This window comes from Eubalaena glacialis, chromosome 2 (genome assembly GCF_028564815.1).
Source record: "Eubalaena glacialis isolate mEubGla1 chromosome 2, mEubGla1.1.hap2.+ XY, whole genome shotgun sequence".
In the NCBI taxonomy this organism is placed as follows: Eukaryota; Metazoa; Chordata; class Mammalia; order Artiodactyla; family Balaenidae; genus Eubalaena; species Eubalaena glacialis.
Genome location: NC_083717.1, coordinates 59,561,437 through 59,582,595, shown reverse-complemented (window position 1 = coordinate 59,582,595; position 21,159 = coordinate 59,561,437).

Here is a 21,159-nt window from a genome sequence, read left to right as displayed (position 1 = left end):
ATTCATTGGACTTCCAGTCATCTGGGGTGGACTGGATATTGGGGAGTCAACCATAATGTCTACTACAGACTCATAAATAAAGACAACATCAGATCACATTTGATAAGAGGTTCAAACTACTGAACTATGACATATCAGAGGAGGAAGAAATTAATTCCAGAAATTATTTGCATAAAAGTATGGCCATGTTCAGAGAACATCCAAGAGCCCAGCTGATTATATAGTACAGCAAGGTGCCAAAAAGAAGATATAGTTGAGATTTTATTTGAGCCTGGATTTTGGAACCCTGAAATACCTGGGACTACTACAGTTTCATTTGGTGAGAGTCATCACTTTTAAGAAGATTAATTTGGCATTAGTGCACAAAATAGACTACAATGGGTTTAAAACTGTCAAGTAGCCCACGAAGAAGAGGCAGGAAACCCAGATTCTAGATCTGGCGTGCCATTAATTCCATGCGGCAAGTCACATCCAACTCAGACATTCTCCAGCTCCAAACAATAGAGTCTTTTGGATTGGTCCAAGTCAATAGTGAGAAACACCGAAATAGAAATGGCAGTGGGCATGGAAAGACTACACTGATTCTAGGGATATTTCTGAAGTAGAACTGCTAGATCTTAGAGCTGATTCAGGGATAGAGAAAGGGAGAGAAGTGTTGCTTTGTTTAAAGTAACAATTTGAAATTTCTAGGGCAGGTGGCTGGGAAGGAGTGATACTACTGACACAGCCAGACAAAGATGAATTTGAGGTGCTGATGGGACCTCACACAGAGAATTGTATTATAGGTCTGGAGTTTACACGGGAAGTCAGAGCAAGGGACATATAATTGTGGATCAGCCAAACGGGATGATAGTCGAAGTCGAAAGTCAGAGGATGACCCGTGTGTCAAATTATTTGTGGAAAGGGCAAGAAAGATCAGGACCAATAAAAAGCCGTGGGCTTTAGGGATTAGGAGGTCAATGGTGTTTCAGAGAAAACAATAGAATGATGGGCATGGGGTGGAAGTGGAGACAGTGTATGTAGACTACTACCTTGAAAGGTTTCAGAATGATGAGAAAGAGAAATGAACAGTCATGTAGTAGCATAGCAAAGGGAAGCTTTGGGGTTTTGTATTGTTTTTATTATAGTATGGACAGAGGTGGATTTACTGTGTCACTTAAGATTTAGGGCCCCTTACACAGGCACAGGCCCCCTTCTGTATAAATATTAGCTTTTGGTTTTAAGTTGGTATTTGTAATTTTGTATTCTTTTTCTTGAAGAGAGCTCTCAAGATTGAATAAGCTTCAGGCCCTACAAAACCTGGATCTGCCCCTAAGGAGAGAGCCATTTACAGGCAATGAAAACTGAAGACACAAGAGGGGAGATAAGGCGTAGAACTAGGTTCTGGAAGAGGAGGGAAAGGACGGGATAAGGAGCTACTCATAGAGAGGAATTCCCGCTCCAAGGAGGATGGGGGTGGGGGAGAGAACTGCGGAACACACAAAGAAATGTTGAGTTAGAGTGGAGGGTTGTTGAGAGACCTCATGCTGAATAAATGACCTTGAATATAGCAAGGCACGTTCAGGGACAGGCAAGACAGATAAATACAGAAGCCAGAGGACAACGGAGCGCTGACAAAAATGGGTTGAAAACTCTGACCATGGAGTCCCACCTGGATGCACATGAAGGACCATGAGAAGAAGGTGGGCTTGAGAGTCTGGAAGTCTCCAGGGAGACAGAGCAAGTTCAGTATGAAAGAAGGAGTGGGAGAAATCACAACGTGTACACAATTGCAAACTTCAAGAACTTGAATGTGGAATAATTCCCAGTGACAGCATATTCCATGCTACTCTGTTTCAACATATCCTGTAGGGCTACTCTCAAATGCCTTTATCCTTTTTCAAGCCTTCCCTAGTCCTCTAAAATGAATTTACTCTCTCCTTTTCTCCAATTTCCCAGTACCTTGCCTTTTCCGGCACTTATTTCATTGGTTTTGCCTTGGTTATGACTAGCTGGTTTTAGGTTTGTCTCCTCTACTAGATTATAAACTTCTTGTCTTAATCGTCTTCATATCCGTAGCACTTAGCCCAATCCTTGGGAAACAGAAAGCACCCAATAAGTGATCACAGAGTGAACATAGCCTACTGGAAGTGAAAGCCATGTAACGTCTTCAATTAAAGAGACTGCAAGTAAATTGTGAGAGAAGTGATCTAGTTTCAGTGAAATCTCAGGGAAGCTGTGAGGACCTCTCTCCCTCTCTCCCTGTCTGAAGAGTGCACACATCAGCACGTGGCCGCATATGCCCAGACCACAGGGCTCCCCAAGAGGCACAGGAAACGGGGCCCATCCCTGATGAAATGAACAAGTGACTCATTATTCTGCTGCAACCAACTCAGCCAGAAACTGTTCTAAGCTGAAATTTTCACAAGTTTGGGCTCTGGCTTATAATAAAACTCCTATCTTTGATTTTACTTTTAGTTACCGATGCCCATCTCTTGCCTGTATTGTAAGGGGCTTTCACCAAGGTGCAAACACGCTGAAATTGTATGAATTTGAAGTAGATATGCATATGAATATTATTCTGGGGAGAAAGTCGAAAGCAGCACTATCCTGTAGAACTTTCTGTAGTGATGGAAGTGTTTTGTATTTGCACTGTCTGCTAGCTATATGTGGCCATTGGGCACTTGAAAAGTGATTAACGTAACTGAAGAACTGAAAGTTACTTTTATTTAATTGTAATTAATTTAAATTTAAATAGCCACACATGGCTAGTGGCTACCATATTGGACAGCACAGCACTAGGTAATTCTATAATACCGCATATTAGCTCAGTCCAGCACTTTTTAAAACATGTCTGTCCTTCCTTACTCCTTGAAAGCAGCAACCATCTATTGCTAATTACCATATCTTCAGTGCCTGACAGACTCAGTGTTTAATAAATATTAAATGAAGACCAAATTTCACATTTTCTCTGAACTTAGTTTTCTTATTTCTAACATAAAGACAGTGTGCACTATGATTTTTTCTAGCTCAAAAAACAAAAACAAAAAACCCTAAGACTCTAGTAAGCAAATATTCACTCCTTCAACAAGTATCTATTGAAGAGCTACTTGAGCATGTACGTCAAGATTTAGTTACCAAAGGGAATGTTACTAAACGCATCAAACATTTATGAGCCAATTGGAGAAATCTGAACATTAAATATTTGCTGATATTATGGAATTATTGTTTAATTTTTTCGGTGTGGCAATAGTATTGTTATTACTATTTTATTTTTCAAATGAGAGTTATCTTTTGGAGCTACTTATTGATGAAATAAAGAACAAAAATTTGGTTAAAATATTTATTCCAGGTCTTTTTATAATAGTAAAATATAAGGAAGGACCCAGTGCTTAGAATTGGATGTACCAATGTAAGTTTTTGTCTGTCCTCACAATGGAATAACGTGCAGCCATTAAAATCAAGTTGTGTGTATATATCTGGAAGGATATACCAAAATGTTAACAGTGGTCAATTCTCTTGAAAAGTGGCATGTAGGCAACTATAGCTCATTCCCCTCCAGGGAACTCTGAGAACATTACAGAATATGCCTCAAAGTTATCCCGACCATGAGGGAAGACGCTGGTGTATTCATTCACCAACTCCCTGTTCGCTATTGGTCATGGGCTGTGTACACTGTGCGTGACAGAACAAGCCCCCCATGATAGAAGGTTGCATATGATCACAGATTTCTTTTTTTTTTTTAGTTATTTCTGAGATATACATTTTAAAGTAATAACTAGAATTATGACTTATGACATTATACCAGAACATATAAGATTTTTAGAAACTTCATGTAATGTCTGAAACATTTATATTAACATATTTCCATACAAATAACCCCAAAAAAGTTTAGTATTAGTAGTTTTTTTTGTTTGTTTGTTTGTTTATACTGCAGGTTATTAGTCATCAATTTTATACACATCAGTGTATACATGTCAATCCCAATCGCCCAATTCAGCACACCACCATCCCCACCCCAACGTGGTTTTCCCCCCTTGGTGTCCATACGTTTGTTCTCTACATCTGTGTCTCAACTTCTGCCCTGCAAACCGGTTCATCTGTACCATTTTTCTAGGTTCCACATACATGCATTAATATACGATATTTGTTTTTCTCTTTCTGACTTACGTCACTCTGTATGACAGCCTCTAGATCCATCCACGTCTCAACAAATGACTCAATTTCGTTCCTTTTTATGGCTGAGTAATATTCCATTGTATATATGTACCACATCTTCTTTATCCATTCGTCTGTCGATGGGCATTTAGGTTGCTTCCATGTCCTGGCTATTGTAAATAGAGCTGCAATGAACATTGTGGTATATATCTCTTTTTGAATTATGGTTTTCTCTGGGTATATGCCCAGTAGTGGGATTGCTGGATGATATGGTAATTCTATTTTTAGTTTTTTAAGGAACCTCCATACTGTTCTCCATAGTGGCTGTATCAATTTACATTCCCACCAACAGTGAAAGAGGGTTCCCTTTTCTCCACACCCTCTCCAGCATTTGTTGTTTGTAGATTTTCTGATGATGCCCATTCTAACTGGTGTGAGGTGATACCTCATTGTAGTTTTGATTTGCATTTCTCTAATAATTAGTGATGTTGAGCAGCTTTTCATGTGCTTCTTGGCCATCTGTATGTCTTCTTTGGAGAAATGTCTATTTAGGTCTTCTGCCCATTTTTGGATTGGGTTGTTTATTTCTTTCATATGGAGCTGCATGAGCTGTTTATATATTTTGGAGATTAATCCTTTGTCCGTTGATTCGTTTGCAAATATTTTCTCCCATTCTGAGGGTTGTCTTTTCATCTTCTTTATGGTTTCCTTTGCTGTGCAAAAGCTTTGAAGTTTCATTAGGTCCCATTTGTTTATTTTTGTTTTTATTTCCATTACTCTAGGAGGTGGATCAAAAAAGATCTTGCTGTGATTTATGTCAAAGAGTGTTCTTCCTATGTTTTCCTCTAAGAGTTTTATAGTGTCCGGTCTTACAGTTAGGTCTCGAATCCATTTTGAGTTTATTTTTGTGTATGGTGTTAGGGAGTGTTCTAATTTCATTCTTTTACATGTAGCTGTCCAGTTTTCCCAGCACCACTTATTGAAGAAACTGTCTTTTCTCCATTGTATATCTTTGCCTCCTTTGTCATAGATTAGTTGACCATAGGTGCGTGGGTTTATTTCTGGGCTTTCTATCTTGTTCCATTGATCTATGCTTCTGTTTTTGCGCCAGTACCATATTGTCTTGATTACTGTAGCTTTGTAGTATAGTCTGAAGTCAGGGAGTCTGATTCCTCCAGCTCCGTTTTTTTCCCTCAAGACTGCTTTGGCTATTCGGGGTTCTTTTGTGTCTCCATACAAATTTTAAGATGATTTGTTCTAGTTCCATAAAAAATGCCATTGGTAATTTGATAGGGATTGCATTGAATCTGTAGATTGCTTTGGGTAGTATAGTCATTTTCACAATATTGATTCTTCCAATCCAAGAACATGGCATATCTCTCCATCTGTTGGTATCATCTTTAATTTCTTTCATCAGTGTCTTATAGTTTTCTGTATACAGGTCTTTTGTTTCCCTAGGTAGGTTTATTCCTAGGTATTTTATTCTTTTTGTTGCAATGGTAAATGGGAGTGTTTCCATAATTTCTCTTTCAGATTTTTCATTATTAGTGTATAGGAATGCAAGAGATTTCTGTGCATTAATTTTGTATCCTGCAACTTTACCAAATTCATTGATTAGCTCTAGTAGTTTTCTGGTGGCATTTTTAGGATTCTCTATGTATAGTATCATGTCATCTGCAAACAGTGACAGTTTTACTTCTTCTTTTCCAATTTGTATTCCTTTTATTTCTTTTTCTTCTCTGATTGCTGTGGCTAGGACTTCCAAAACTATGTTGAATAATAGTGGTGAGAGTGGACATCCTTGTCTTGTTCCTGATCTTAGAGGAAATGCTTTCAGTTTTTCACCATTGAGAATGATGTTTGCTCTGGGTTTGCCGTATATGGTCTTTATTATGTTGAGGTAGGTTCCCTCTATGCCCACTTTCTGGAGAGTTTTTATCATAAATCGGTGTTGAATTTTGTCAAAAGCTTTTTCTGCATCTATTGAGATGATCATGTGGTTTTTATTCTTCAATTTGTTAATGTGGTGTATCACATTGATTGAATTGCATATACTGAAGAATCCTTGCATCCCTGGGATAAATCCCACTTGATCATGGTACATGATCCTTTTAATGTGTTGTTGGATTCTGTTTGCTAGTATTTTGTTGAGGATTTTTGCATCTGTATTCATCAGTGATATTGGTCTGTAATTTTCTTTTTTTGTAGTATCTTTGTCTGGTTTTGGTATCATGGTGATGGTGGCCTCATAGAATGAGTTTGGGAGTGTTCCTTCTTCTGCAATTTTTTGGAAGAGTTTGAGAAGGATGGGTGTTAGCTCTTCTCTAAATGTTTGATAGACTTCACCTGTGAAGCCATCTGGTCCTGGACTTTTGTTTGTTGGAAGATTTTTAATCACAGTTTCAATTTCATTACTTGTGATTGGTCTGTTCATATTTTCTGTTTCTTCCTGGTTCAGTCTTGGAAGGTTATACCTTTCTAAGGATTTGTCCATTTCTTCCAGGTTGTCCATTTTATTGGCATAGAGTTGCTTGTAGTAGTCTCTTAGGATGCTTTGTATTTCTGTGGTGTCTGTTGTAACTTCTTCTTTTTCATTTCTAATTTTATTGATTTGAGTCCTCTCCCTCTTTTTCTTGATGAGTCTGGCTAAAGGTTTACCAATTTTGTTTATCTTCTCAAAGAACCAGATTTTAGTTTTATTGATCTTTGCTATTGTTTTCTTTGTTTCTATTTCACTTATTTCTGCTCTGATCTTTATGATTTCTTTCCTTCTGCTAACTTTGGGTTTTGCGTGTTCTTCTTTCTCTAGTTTCTTTAGGTGTAAGGTTAGATTGTTTACTTGAGATTTTTCTTGTTTCTTTAGGTAGGCTTGTATAGCTATAAACTTCCCTCTTAGAACTGCTTTTGCAGCATCCCATAGGTTTTGGGTTGTCGTGTTTTCATTGTCATTTGTCTCTAGGTATTTTTTGATTTCCTCTTTGATTTCTTCAGTAATCTCTTGGTTATTTAGTAACGTATTGTTTAGCCTCCATGTGTTTGTGTTTTTTACATTTTTTCCCCTGTAATTCATTTCTAATCTCATAGCATTGTGGTCAGAAAAGATGCTTGATATGATTTCAATTTTCTTAAATCTACTGAGGCTTGATTTGTGACCCAAGATGTGATCTATCCTGGAGAATGTTCCGTGCGCACTTGAGAAGAAAGTGTAATCTGCTGTTTTTGGATGGAACGTCCTATAAATATCGATTAAATCTATCTGGTCTATTGTGTCATTTAAAGCTTCTGTTTCCTTATTTATTTTCATTTTGGATGATCTGTCCATTGGTGTAAGTGAGGTGTTAAAGTCCCCCACTATTAGTGTGTTACTGTCGATGTCCTCTTTTAGAGCTGTTAGCAGTTGCCTTATGTATTGAGGTGCTCCTATGTTGGGTGCATATATATTTACAATTGTTATATCTTCTTCTTGGATTGATCCCTTGATCATTATGTAGTGTCCTTCCTTGTCTCTTGTAACATTCTTTATTTTAAAGTCTATTTTTTCTGATATGAGTATAGCTACTCCAGCTTTCTTTTGATTTCCATTTGCATGGAATATCTTTTTCCATCCCCTCACTTTCAGTCTGTATGTGTCCCTAGGTCTGAAGTGGGTCTCTTGTAGACAGCACATATATGGGTCTTGTTTTTGTATCCATTCAGCAAGCCTGTGTCTTTTGGTTGGAGCATTTAATCCACTCATGTTTAAGGTAATTATCAATATGTATGTTCCTATGACCATTTTCTGGATTGTTTTGGGTTTGTTTTTGTAGATCCTTTTCTTCTCTTGTGTTTCCCACTTAGAGAAGCTCCTTTAGCATTTGTTGTAGAGCTGGTTTGGTGGTGCTGAATTCTCTTAGCTTTTGTTTGTCTGTAAAGCTTTTGATTTCTCCATCGAATCTGAATGAGATCCTTGCTGGGTAGAGTAATCTTGGTTGTAGGTTCTTCCCTTTCATCACTTTAAGTATATCATGCCACTCCCTTCTGGCTTGTAGAGTTTCTGCTGAGAAATCAGCTGTTAACCTTATGGGAGTTCCCTTGTATGTTATTTGTCGTTTTTCCCTTGCTGCTTTCAATAATTTTTCTTTGTCTTTAATTTTTGCCAATTTGATTACTATGTGTCTTGGCATGTTTCTCCTTGGGTTTATCCTGTATGGGACTCTCTGCGCTTCCTGGACTTGGGTGGCTATTTCCTTTCCCATGTGATGGAAGTTTTCGACTATAATCTCTTCAAATATTTTCTTGAGTCCTTTCTCTCTTTCTTCTCCTTCTGGGACCCCTATAATGCGAATGTTGTTGCATTTAATGTTGTCCCAGAGGTCTCTTAGGCTGTCTTCATTTCTTTTCATTCTTTTTTCTTTATTCTGTTCCGCAGCAGTGAATTCCACCATTCTGTCTTCCAGGTCACTGATCCATTCTTCTGCCTCAGTTATTCTGCTATTGATTCCTTCCAGTGTAGTTTTCATTTCAATTATTGTATTGTTCATCTCTGTTTGTTTGTTCTTTAATTCTTCTAAGTCTTTGTTAAGCATTTCTTGCATCTTCTCAATCTTTGCCTCCATTGTTTTTCCAAGGTCCTGGATCATCTTCACTCTCATTATTCTGAATTCTTTTTCTGGGAAGTTGCCTATCTCCACTTCATTTAGTTGTTTTTCTGGGGTTTTATTTTGTTCCTTCATCTGGTACATAGCCTTCTGCATTTTCATCTTGTCTATCTTTCTGTGAATGTGGTTTTTGTTCCACAGCCTGCAGGATTGTAGTTCTTCTTGCTTCTGCTGTCTGCTCTCTGGTGGATGAGGCTATCTAAGGGGTTTGATGGGAGGGACTGGTGGTGGGTAGAGCTGACTGTTGCTCTGGTGGGCAGAGCTCAGTCACAGATTTCTTAACTTTGGATATTTGTGTTCTCTCTGTGACAGACCATAGTTGTCCATGCCTGCCCCACTCCAATCCCCCCCCATTCTCCTCTTTCAAAATAAGAATTTAAATTGGACATAGGGCTACCTAACCAGAGATGACTTTTCCAACTTTCTTCACAGATAACTGTGGCCAAATAGCCTAGTTATGGACCATGGGGTGTGGCTGGAAGGATGTACACTACTTCCAAGTCTTGCCCTTAAAAGGATGGGTCAGACACTCTACTACTCCCCCATCCCCACTCCCCACTTCCCTCTGGAGGGGATGCTAAGACCAGAACAGCCAACCTGGACTCAGTGACAGAAACCACATGTTAATGATGGAGGAGCCACCCTTTCAGCTCTTGAAGGTATCTCCTGATTGTTATGTAAGAAACAAACTTCTTTCTAGTTTAAACATTATATTTTGGGGTCTCTTTATTTATACCAGCTTAGCCTGTACCCTAACCAAAACAATTCCTTTCTCTCAGGACTTTTAATTTTTCCTTTTTAGCCTTATCTTATCCCTCTTATTAGATAACGTATTTTAGTATGATTCCTTACCTCCTTTCTGGAAAGAGGCAAGTAATTTAAAAAAATAAAGAACTAAACCCCTGTGATATTTGCCATATCCATGGCTGCCAATCATGCTTTAAATCATCCTTTTATATTTGGGAAGGTTCTGTCAAAGATAAATACAGCTGGACATGAGTAAAAGTGATCTAAACAGATTTTATTCAGTAACTACTGACAGCACAGGAAATGCTGGGCTCTGATTTGTACAGAGGTGACAGGGCATTTTAAAAGAAGAAAGGAGCAGGGAGGGGGAGAAAGAGGGAACTCAAGTAGAAAGTTACAATGGGTTGCCAGGTGTACATGTGATTAGCCCAGCTGTGTCTGCTAGCTGGCAATTATGGAAGTTAGGATTCTCTCCTCCCACACAGACTGGGAGACAGAGGCCCTATCCCTCTTGATGATAACATTTTAGAGGAATTGTTTTCAGGTTCTTGAAAAAGACACTCCTGACTTGTAGGAGATACATAAACATCTTGAGGGGACAGAAAAAGGATTCATAATTGCAAGTCCTTTCTGATAAATGCTCTAAGAAAGAGAGATCAGATGCCTTTCCTCAGGTGTTGGCTAGAACAGACCGTAAATTTCTTTGACAGCCCTGAGCTTTTCCAGACAGGCACTTGGGAGGCGGCTGGGTTGTCCCAGGCATGCAGCCTTAGGCTGCTAGAAGCCATGTTTTTGCAGTTCTCAGTTCCCACGTTATGAATCCCACCACCTCAATGTAAGAGTCAGAACTCACAGCTCCAGATGCCCTTGCAGCTACGTTGCAGGTGCTTGATGAAGTTTCTAACATATTCTTGGATGGTAACATGTGAGTAACATGATGAGGAGGCCAGACTCCGGGAAAATGATCTTCAAGTAAGCACAGTAGTGAAGATATTGGGATTTGGTGGCAGCAAGGCTGATGTCTCTGGGGGGTTGTGTAAGACTGGGTCTGAGAGCATATAAATACTGCACATGGAATTGCTTGCTGCTCCTCAAGACAACTGCCACCACCAGGATGAAAGACTGCTGCTGGGGGGATGCTGACAGGAACAGGAAGCAAAAACAAGGAAAGCACAGATCCCTTCTCCTTTCTCCAACCTTTCAGATGCCTTCAAGCAACTCCTACCACCCAGTAGGCAAAAGAGGAATATAGTCTGTAGCCCCAATACCCCAAGCAGAATATAGAAGGGTGGGTTTGAAACAGAGAAACAATAGCTTAATAATCAGCAATGATCTTAAAAACAAAGGTGTTATATGTTCTTAGAGGTACATTATTTCTTGCAATGGAATAGACCCTTTGGTTATTTCCTTTATTTGTCTCTTTTCTTCTTGTCCTCTTCTCTCTTCCTAAATGATCTCCTCCATGGCTTCAATTACAGTCTCTATGACATTATCCCCAAATTTCTATTTCCAAGGCAGACCTCTTGTCTGCACTGCAGTCCTATATATTTGATTGCCTTCTCAGTATCTTCTCCTTTTGTCTCCCAGGCCCCTCAAACTTAACACATCCAAACTCTTGGTCTTTCCCTGGAGGCTGCTCCTCCTGCAGCATTCCCTAGTTCCATGAATACACCACCATTTCCCCATTTCTTCTTTTTTTTGTTTTTTGGCCACACTGGGTGGCATGCAGGATCTTAGTTCCCCGACCAGGGATTGAACCTGTGCCCCCTGCATTGGGAGTGTGGAGTCTTAACCACTGGATTGCCAGGGAATTCCCACCACTTCCCCATTTCATGCTTACACCTAAGAGCTACTCTTGATACCTCCCCTCTTCCCTCATTTTTCACATCCATTTAGTACCAAGTTCTGTGGGCATACCTCCTCATTATTTTTGAATGTCTTCTTCACTTCTCTCCACATCTACTACCCCTGCCCTGGTCCAAGCCACCATCTTCTCTCACCAGTGCTGTTGCAATAGCCTCCGAAGTAATTCCCTGTATCCACTTTTGCTCCCCCCAAGTGCAGTCTTCTCAGTGATCTTTTAAAAATCTGATCATAACTCTTCTAGGTTTAAAACGCTTCACTGGTTTCCCGTTACTCTTAGGATGAAGTCTAGAAGCCTGACCATGGCTTGCAGTCTGCCTACCTTCCCAAACCATTTTACAGCCCTCTCCTTCTGACCATTTATATACTAGGCCATGAATCTGTTTTCAGTTATTTCAAAGTACCATCTCTGTCCTGCCTCAGGACCTTTGTACATGTCTTTCCCTCTGTCCAGATTTCTCTTCCCATCTCCTAGACCCTTTACCTCACTATCTTCTACTAATCCTTCAAGTCTCAGCTTAAATGTCACTTCCTCAGGGAAGCCCTCCCAGATCTAACTTCCATCACTGTCGCCTGGGCTAGGTAAGGCCTGCTTTTATGAGCTCTAATAGTACCCTCAAATTCTTTGTGGCGTTCATCACCCTTGTAATTGTTTATTTATATAATTATAAATAATTATATAATATGTAATATGTCTTCTCACTACACTTAAAGTCCATGAGGACAATGTCTGTTTTGTTCATTGCTATAGTCCAAGCACATATCATTTATCTATCCCAGCATATATATCACAGTGTCAGGCACATAGTACCACACAGTAAATATTTGATGAATAAATGAATGAGTGATAAGAAAGCTACTTTAAGAAGCGGCATAGTGTAGTAGAAATCACACTGAACTAATGGCCACAAGACCTGGGTTCTAACCTTGGTTTCATCATTTCCCAGATAATTTTCAGCGATTATAAATTTCATTGAGTTTCAGTGTCCTACTCTTTAAAACAAAGAGATAATGAATGGTCTCTGAGATTTCTTCAGTTTCCAAATGCAGTATTACTTTCTAGTGATGACTCCAGTGGCCACATGAAAGGGTGTCACTATGTTGACTGCAGTTCTGGAAAAGAAGAGCAGTATCTTTCCCCAGGTTTCTAGATTCACCTTTCCCAGGTCCTCACCATCTCACCTCTTTTGGCTTGATTACAGAATAAATATCCCTGTCATCACCACCAAACCAACAGCTGACCCATCTGTTTGGCAGATTAAGAAATAAGAGAAGAAGTTAAGGTGTGTCAAGCTTCTAGCAAAGACTGGGAACTGGTTCCCCTGAAAACAACTTTCCCTCTTGAGCTTGAGAATTAGAGAGTCAATTTATTTATTTTTCTTTGAATTTTATTTTATTTTATCTTTAATACAGCAGGTTCTTACTAGTTATCTGTTTTATACATATTAGTGTATATATGTCAATCCCAACCTCCCAATTCATACCCCTCCCACCGCTCTCCCCCCTTGGTGTCCATACGTTTGTTCTCTGCATCTGTGTCTCTATTTCTGCCTTGCCTTGCAAACCGGTTCATCTGTACCATTTTTCTAGATTCCACATATATGCGTTAATATACGATATTTGTTTTTCTCTTTCTGACTTACTTCACTCTGTATCCACGTCTCTACAAATGATCCAGTTTCGTTCCTTTTTATGGCTGAGTAATATTCCATTGTATATATGTACCACATCTTCTTTATCCATTCGTCTGTCGATGGGCATTTAGGTTGCTTCCACGTCCTGGCTACTGTAAATAGTGCTGCAGTGAACACTGAGTTGCATGTGTCTTTTTGACTTATGGTTTTCTCTGGGTATATGCCCAGTAGTGGGATTGCTGGGTCATATGGTAATTCTATTTTTAGTTTTTTAAGGAACCTCCATACTGTTCTCCATAGTGGCTGTATCAATTTACATTCCCACCAACAGTGCAGGAGGGTCCCCTTTTCTCCACACCCTCTCCAGCCTTTGTTGTTTGTAGATTTTCTGATGATGCCCATTCTGACTGGTGTGAGATGACACCTCATTGTAGTTTTGATTTGCATTTAGAGAGTCAATTTAGTAAAAGTACCTGAACTTTCCCATACCCATAGCTCTCAGCGACACTTCCACGTGGGAAAGGCTGCTCAGCAGGGAGTGTGGAATGGTGCTGAGGGCAGAAGCAGCACAAACCCTGGGTTTATTCACAACAGGCTCCAGGATGGGTTTGGGCCTGCTTGCATGTGGGTGTGTCAGGCATTCTGGCAATTCATGTCAAACAAAATCACTTCTCTACAACAGGAAGGTCTGAATCACAAGACACAGATAAGTTGTCCGGTTATCCCCACCCTGCTCCTTGAACTATTCCTTCCGTGCCCCCCAGCACACACCAGGGATCAGTGCACTCTCTGTGTGAGTGGTACCAGGCTCTAGCCAGAAAAAGCAGGTTCAGAACAGCACCCCGACCTCCCTCCCCCCCGGCTACTCTCAGTCACCAACCATGCAGTTTGGGGTTTTAAAGGCCTCTCAGGAGCAAAGCAATTATATCCAGAACTGCAAGAAGCATTTGCCCCCAGAGATTCTGTGGCCCAATTGCATTATAATACACCTATCTGAGCTCTGCCATCCAGGGCTCTCCTCCCACATTCAGGAAGCTAAGGAGGAAATGTGTGAAAAAGATCACCCTGCAAACAAAAATATCACATTGCCACAAAATCTGAGCTGTAATAGGCTTCCTCAGAGAATCATACTTAATCGGTCACATTTCTAAGATGGAGTGACAAGCTGTGTTAAGATTATATGTTTTGTTCAAGAACAGGGGACCTGGTTTGGGGGGATGAAAGCCAGTCCACACTCAACGCTTCAAACCCTGTGTTTGGGGACCCACTTCCTTCCAGAGCCTGTGGCTTTTCCTGTTTCGCACAAGGGCAGTGTAGGAGCTAGTGGTGGCTCTGGCCTAGGACTCCAGATCTAGAGGGGAAAATGACCATCTCAGAAAGAGACACACATTCATAGTGTGGCTTTGCCCCTCTCCTTTTCTGAACGTACTGCAAAATACTATCTTATTTCTTCAAAGCAGTATTTTGTCATTTATTTAGGAAACATGTATCTTCTCTGTGTTGGGCAGACTGCTACATTAGGAGGTTGTATCAGAAAACATTTCCCAAGAGAAAACAGATGGCACTCTTAGATTCAGATAATTTAAGGAGGAGGTCTATTAACAAAATAATAATGTGTAAAGGTGTACTTGTGGAGGACTCACAAGGAATAGGGCAGTAACCTAACGCAACCAAGCTGTTTCCACTCCTAGGCTTGAGGGGAGGGAGTGATTACTTGGGAGTTGGAATAAGAGAGAATCAGTGTTACCCCAAGTGTGATCTGGGGACCTGTGCAGGTCTGTACACTGTTACCAGTCTATGAGAGACATGTATGGCAATTGAAAGTAGACTTTTAGAAAATTTGATTGCATTTTGACATTGCCATAATATCAAAGTATGTGATCAGTACCAGGAATTGTAGCCTGAAGTTTAGGCTTTGTGGAGGAATATGTTCTGCTGATGCAGCTGCAATGACAGGAAAACATTCTGGGGCACTTATTCAGGTTAGGAAGCATGTGTCAGAATGTAAATCAACATGCTACTTCCTTCATTGAGAAAGTCGTACTCTCCTCCCCACCACTCCTCCCTGCAAGAAATAAATTAATACAAAGTAAGCTAAATTTTCTTGTGCTAGGTGACATAGTAAAATTTGTTCATTCCTTAAAGGCTAGTGAATGTGTTCAATTTGAGACCATTTTCTTTATTTTGTGATAATCTGGAAGCTGATCATAAACAACTGTAATTATACCCTGCAGTATGATGGTTATCTAAGGGAAAAGTTCTGTCAAGAATGTTTGAACTACAGAATCAAACTCTGTTTCTGCAAAATAAGATACTAGTTTGATCCCAACTTTTTCAGGTTGGACAGCCAGACCTGCTTTTTTGTTTGATATCTTGACTATTTCTAATGATCCTAATACTTTCATGCAAGGAAGGAATAGAAGCTTGGAAGAACAGTGTTTCTACAAATTGGAATAGCGTATTCCAAAACTTAACAATTATCCACAAAGTTGGTGAAAATGCTGATATTGCATATCTGTGAAAAGTTAACACCAAACACCTTACAAATTTGATAGAACATTTTCAGTTTTATTTTTCATCAAAAGAAGTTCCATGCGTAGGAAATTAATAGATCCAGAACTATAACTCTATGGGATAAATTATTCATGTTGGCTATTGATAAAGGAAAGGAGATGACTTCTGAAACGTAGCATCACTTGCCTCATTTTGTACTGAAGTAAAAAACAAATAGTCTGAGCCTGCTGAGATTGCTTAAAATCTCTTCTTCTATTCCTGTCAACATACCTTTTTGAGACTAATTACTCTAAAGTGTAATTTTTAAAAAACATTGAAACTGTTTATATATACATCATATCCTGTTGGTATCAATGTTGTTGATCCAATCTAGAATAGATAAATTAACAAGCAAAAAGCAAGATATTTGTCACATTAAAAACTTAAAATTGACATATACATTGTTCTTTCAAATTATGTGTAGGCATTTAACATGGGCAATTACTATATCCTTCCTAATTTTGGGTTTAGATACCATTGTAGAACATCAAGAATTTATGTGTGGGGCAGCAATTCTTTATACTAACCACCTATATGCAGACTTTCAATGAGCAGCATGTATAGTGTTTGCAATTCTTTTCTTTTTTTCCTCTGTTATGTTTCTTCTGATTATATTTCTTTTGAATATAGCTTTATGACTTTAAATCTAGTAATAAAAATCTGGTCTTGTATTTTATATCATTGCTTTTTAATCTTTCTAATAATTCACTTTTAAATAATTCATTTAAATTGTATTTCCTAAAAGTATCATTCTGTACTCAGTGGGAAATAAACAAGCTGACTCTTCACCCCAGATAGTTTGAGGAGGAAGAAGAGGGCCAGAAGAGCGGCTGTGAACTTCAGTGAGGGACGCAGCCAGCCTGAGGCCATCTCCTAGGGAAGGAGCCAGGAACAAACACCAGGACCTCACTTCCCTCCCTGCTGTCTCCTGCTGGGGCCTCTCCCAACTGGCCCAAACCAACTGGAAGCCAGAGGGCAAGGAAACCAATACAATCAGTCCTTTGAGGTCAGCCTCCAGGGCAGAGGGCAGGATGGAGGACAGAGAAGGTATATCTTGGTGGGGGAAGGGGGTGGACAGAGACACAGTCTGTGTCCCAAGGTGTGTATTGGCTTTTTGGGGTAATAGGCAAATAGACAATCACAAGGCAGTATAATCAGTGCCAGGATGGAAGGAAAACTGGAATCCTGTGGGAGCACACATCAGATCCAGGGCACATCTAACAAGCCTGGGCATTCATTTGGGGCCAGAGGTAGTCAGGTCTGGAATGGCTTCCTAAGGCATGTGATGTGTGAGCTGAGGAATGAAGAAAGAACAGTAGTTAGCCAGGAGACAGGGCCAAGGGGAGTGAGGGTAAGGGTGCCCCAGAGGGAACAGCCCACACAAAGGCATATATATATGTTGAATGACAGGAACAAGGAACAAAGGGGCTGAGGCAGGATGGGTGAGCATAGTCAGATCATGGGGCAGCTTACTCTTGGGCAAGGAATTTGACTTTATCCTGACATAAAGCGGGTGTAAAGTTTATGCTGCAGAAAGAATGACTGAGAAGGTCTTGAATTTGAAAAGCCACAGGGAAAAGCAGGAAGCCTCAAAGTCTGGATTCAGGAAGGAGCAGAGATGATAATAATAATAGCTAAGCTTTAGAGAGGGCTTACTCGGTGCCACATACTGTTCTAAGCTCTTAATATGTGTTAATTCATTTAATACTCCCAGCAACACTGCCAAAGAGATGCTATTACTACTCCTACTTTGTAGATGAAGAAACTGAGGCACAGAGAGTTTGAGAAATAGCCCGAGTTCACACTTAGTAAGTAAAAAGAGCTAGGATTTGAACCCAGGCTGTCTGGCTCCAGCATCTGTGCTCTTAACCACCACCCTGGGGCAGGGGAGCAGGCCAGAGTAGGGCAACTGGGAACCAGGGGCAGGGGGCGTTAAAGCTAACATCTGCCTTCTACTGTTTCCTGTATGGAGAGCCTGTTGAGCATGAAAACTGTGGCTACTCCCCCTTCCAAATTGGCTGTTCCTCAGTACCTTATTTGTCCTTGCCCACTCCCCTGAGATGCACAAACCTATCATCTGTGCTGGATGAGCTTTTCTCAGTTCCATTTGCATCTTGGCTTATGATATAATGGCAAGAACACAAGAGATGGGAGACATAGACTCAAGTCCCAGCCTGATCCTATGGCCCTGCTCAAGTCACCAACTCATGGAGTGACTGTGTAAAATGATTTTCCTTCTTCCAGTAGCTTCCCTTTTGTCTTTTTGTGCAATCTGATAAAAATTTGCTGTCTTTGTCACATTCCCTCCCATTCCGGACATTTTGTTGGTTGATAGGTACATTATGTTATTATTGGTCTCTGACTATGGGTACTTGCTTTTTTAGTTGATCTGTGTTGCTTCTGAAGTGCTTCATCATCTACTAATGCAGGGTAGGGCCTGGGTTCCTATCAGTGGCACAAACAAGCAACTCGATGTGCATGCACGTGTGTGTGTGTGTGTGTGTGTGTGTGTGTGTGTGTGTGTGTGTCTGTCTGTCTGTCCCAAGGGAACAGGGCACTGCTGAGTTCAGGCTGATTATTAGCTCATGGTCTGTCAGCAAACTATGTTCACAAGAAAGCAATTTGCTCTTATGTCTCCTGCAGTGATGTCATGTTGCTCATGTTTTATGTTTTTCAGAGTTCATTAGTTTTTATGCATCCTCGGTTAATATCTAGCTCAATGGATTTTGTAAGTGGAATGTCCCCAAACACAAAGTCACCCTCTTAAAATATAATTGAAAATACGTGCACATTAACTTCGTGTTGCTGACACTGGATATTATAATGGCTAAGGGCACAGGATCCTGGAGTTAGACTGCTGGGTTCGAATCCTGACTCAGCAATGGCTAGCTAAAAAATACTTAACAGCTTTAAGCTTCAGTTTCTTGACCTGAAGAATAGAAATTATGAAATGAGGGAGTCTGTGTGAAAACTTTTAGCGAACTGCCTGGCTCAGGGTAAGTCCTCAATCATTGCTAGCTATGGTTTATTATCATGCCAACCACACTTGCATCAATGAGGCAGGAAAGTGCTCAAGCTCCACAGCCAAGCTAGGAGGGGTACACGTGTGTGCATTCTGGTGTTTTAGCTCAGAGCCCTTAGTCTAGTGGGGCTCTTGAACTCAGAGGCCCCAGCAGCAACAAGTTTACTTTACAGTTGAGCCATCACTTCTGCTGATCAATGAAACTGACATAATGCCCCATTTTTTGAGCACCAGCCATGTGCCTAGAGCTGTCTGTGTCAAGAAGAGCAGCGTGCTTCAATTGGCTGGAGTGAGCAATCCAATTAGGGGAAGAATAAGAAATGCTGATGGGATCAGAAATATAAACAGCCTGGCTAGGAATCATTGAAAGTCAGGAAAAGGAAATGGGGTACAGTATTATGTTAGGACAGAGCCAGTCATCCTCTGGTCCTACAGATGGCTCTTTGGAGAGGAAACTGAGTCAGGTCTGAGGTCGCAGATCCTAAGGGACCACCAACAGCTCTAGGCTAAGTAAGAGGAGCAGAAGGGTGGCCATCAGGTTGGAAGAGAGGGCTGGGGGACATGGCTTGAGTCCCCTGAGACTGGGAAAAGAGATTACGCCCAGAACAAGAGACCTCACATCAGAACTCTGCCCACCCACACCCCCTTCTCCTCAGGGCTTCCTTGACCACAAACAATAAATAAACTTGCTGGAAAGCCAAGCAGATTCCCACAGGGATGCCTACCAGGCCAGACCTTGCTGCCCTTGACCTGTGACTGAGGATGCTGCCTGACCCTTCAGCACACCTTGGAGAATCTTTCCATGTGCAGACACACCGTGCCCACAGAGACAGCTGTGAAGGTTTCTTTTGGTTTGGGGAGCTGTCCCAGCAGTTGCCTTACAAATAGATGGGATTGAAATGGGATGCCCTAGAGCTTAGTTAACTTTTTTTTTTCTTTAGAATGAAGGGGCTCCTAGTTCTGTTTGCTTTATGAAAAGTGGATCTGTGGTTGAGCTCTTAGAACATTTGGAGAAAGATTTGTCAGAAGGCAGCTAGCCTGAGCCCTCAGAGATGTTTCTCTCTTCTTAGAGCACTAGACTGGGAGTCCTGGATTTTCATCCTGGCTCAGCCACTCTCCAGCCATGTGGCCTTCATGAAGTTGCTTAGTACATTATCAGGCATATAATAGGTGCTTGATAAATGGTAACCCCAATAAACTTTATAATGTTTTAGGGGAGCCTAATGGCAGAAGCACTTGAAAAGACAGACTTGGATGATGACTATTTCTTAGAGATGTGAACCTCCTTCATCCACACCCCCCAGAGACCCTCGGCATTTGCTCAGTGGGGCCCTTCATCCTCTTCACTCTTGTTCTGGGCTGAAGTGGTTGCCCTAGGGCTGAGCAGGACTGCCTCCACAGCCTCTGTTGCTGCAAGAAGCCTCCCTCTCCCCAGGCTAACCACAGGTCAGCTACTTGCATCATATGGCTACAGGAACTCAAAGAGAATGAAAAATGTTAACACCAAACCACAATTTATTCATCTACTCTTCAGTTGGTGGGCAGTAGGTTTTTGCTATTGTGAACAGAACTGTTAGGAATTTTTCTTGTACAAGTCTCCTATCTCACACGGGCAAGAATTCCTCTTGGACATGGAGTAGAAATGCTGGGTTGTGAGGCATGTGAATATTCAACTTTATGAGATAGAGCAAAACTGTTTTCCAAAGTGGTTCTACCAATCGACACTCCCAGCAAGGAATGCATAAGAGATTTCAGTATCTGCGTCCTCTGGTGTTGTCACATGGCAGTCAAAAAGGATGAACCAGCTACAAACATTGTTGTTTATATGAATCTTAGCAATATAATATTAACTGAAAAAAAAACAAATCCCACAAGGATGCATATGGCATACTTTATGTAATTAGGAAAACAGCTAAAAAGAGAATATGTATATATATTTTGGATTATATAAGGGTAAAATAAAATAAAGCTAGAGCAAAAACAACTCAAGGGGAAGAGGTATTTGTACACCCATATTCATAGCAGCATTATTCGCAACAACCAAAAGATAGAAGAAACCCAAGTGTCCATCCACAGATGAATGATAAACAAAATGTGATATATTCATACAATGGAATATAATTTAGCCTTAAAAAGGAAAGAAATTCTGACACATGCTATAACATGGATGAACCTTGAGGACCCTATGCTAAGTGAAGAAAGCCCATCACAAAAACATACACCGTATGATTCCACTTAGATGAGGTACTTAGGGCAGTCAAATTCACACATACAGAAAGTAGAAGGGTGGTTGCCAGGGGCTGTGGGGAGGAAGGAAGGGGGAGTTGTTTAATGAGTACAGAGTTTCTGTTTCTCAAGATGAAAGGCATTCTGAAGATCGGTTGCACAACAGTGTGAATATACTTAACACTACCGAGCTGTCCACTTAGAAATGATTAGGATGGTAACTTTTACATTATGTGTATTTTAACACAAAAAAACAAACAAACAAACAAAAAGGAAGTCAAAGGAACCAGGAACATGAGATTCAGGAGAGTGGCTACCTGTGGGTGGGTGAGGTAAGGAG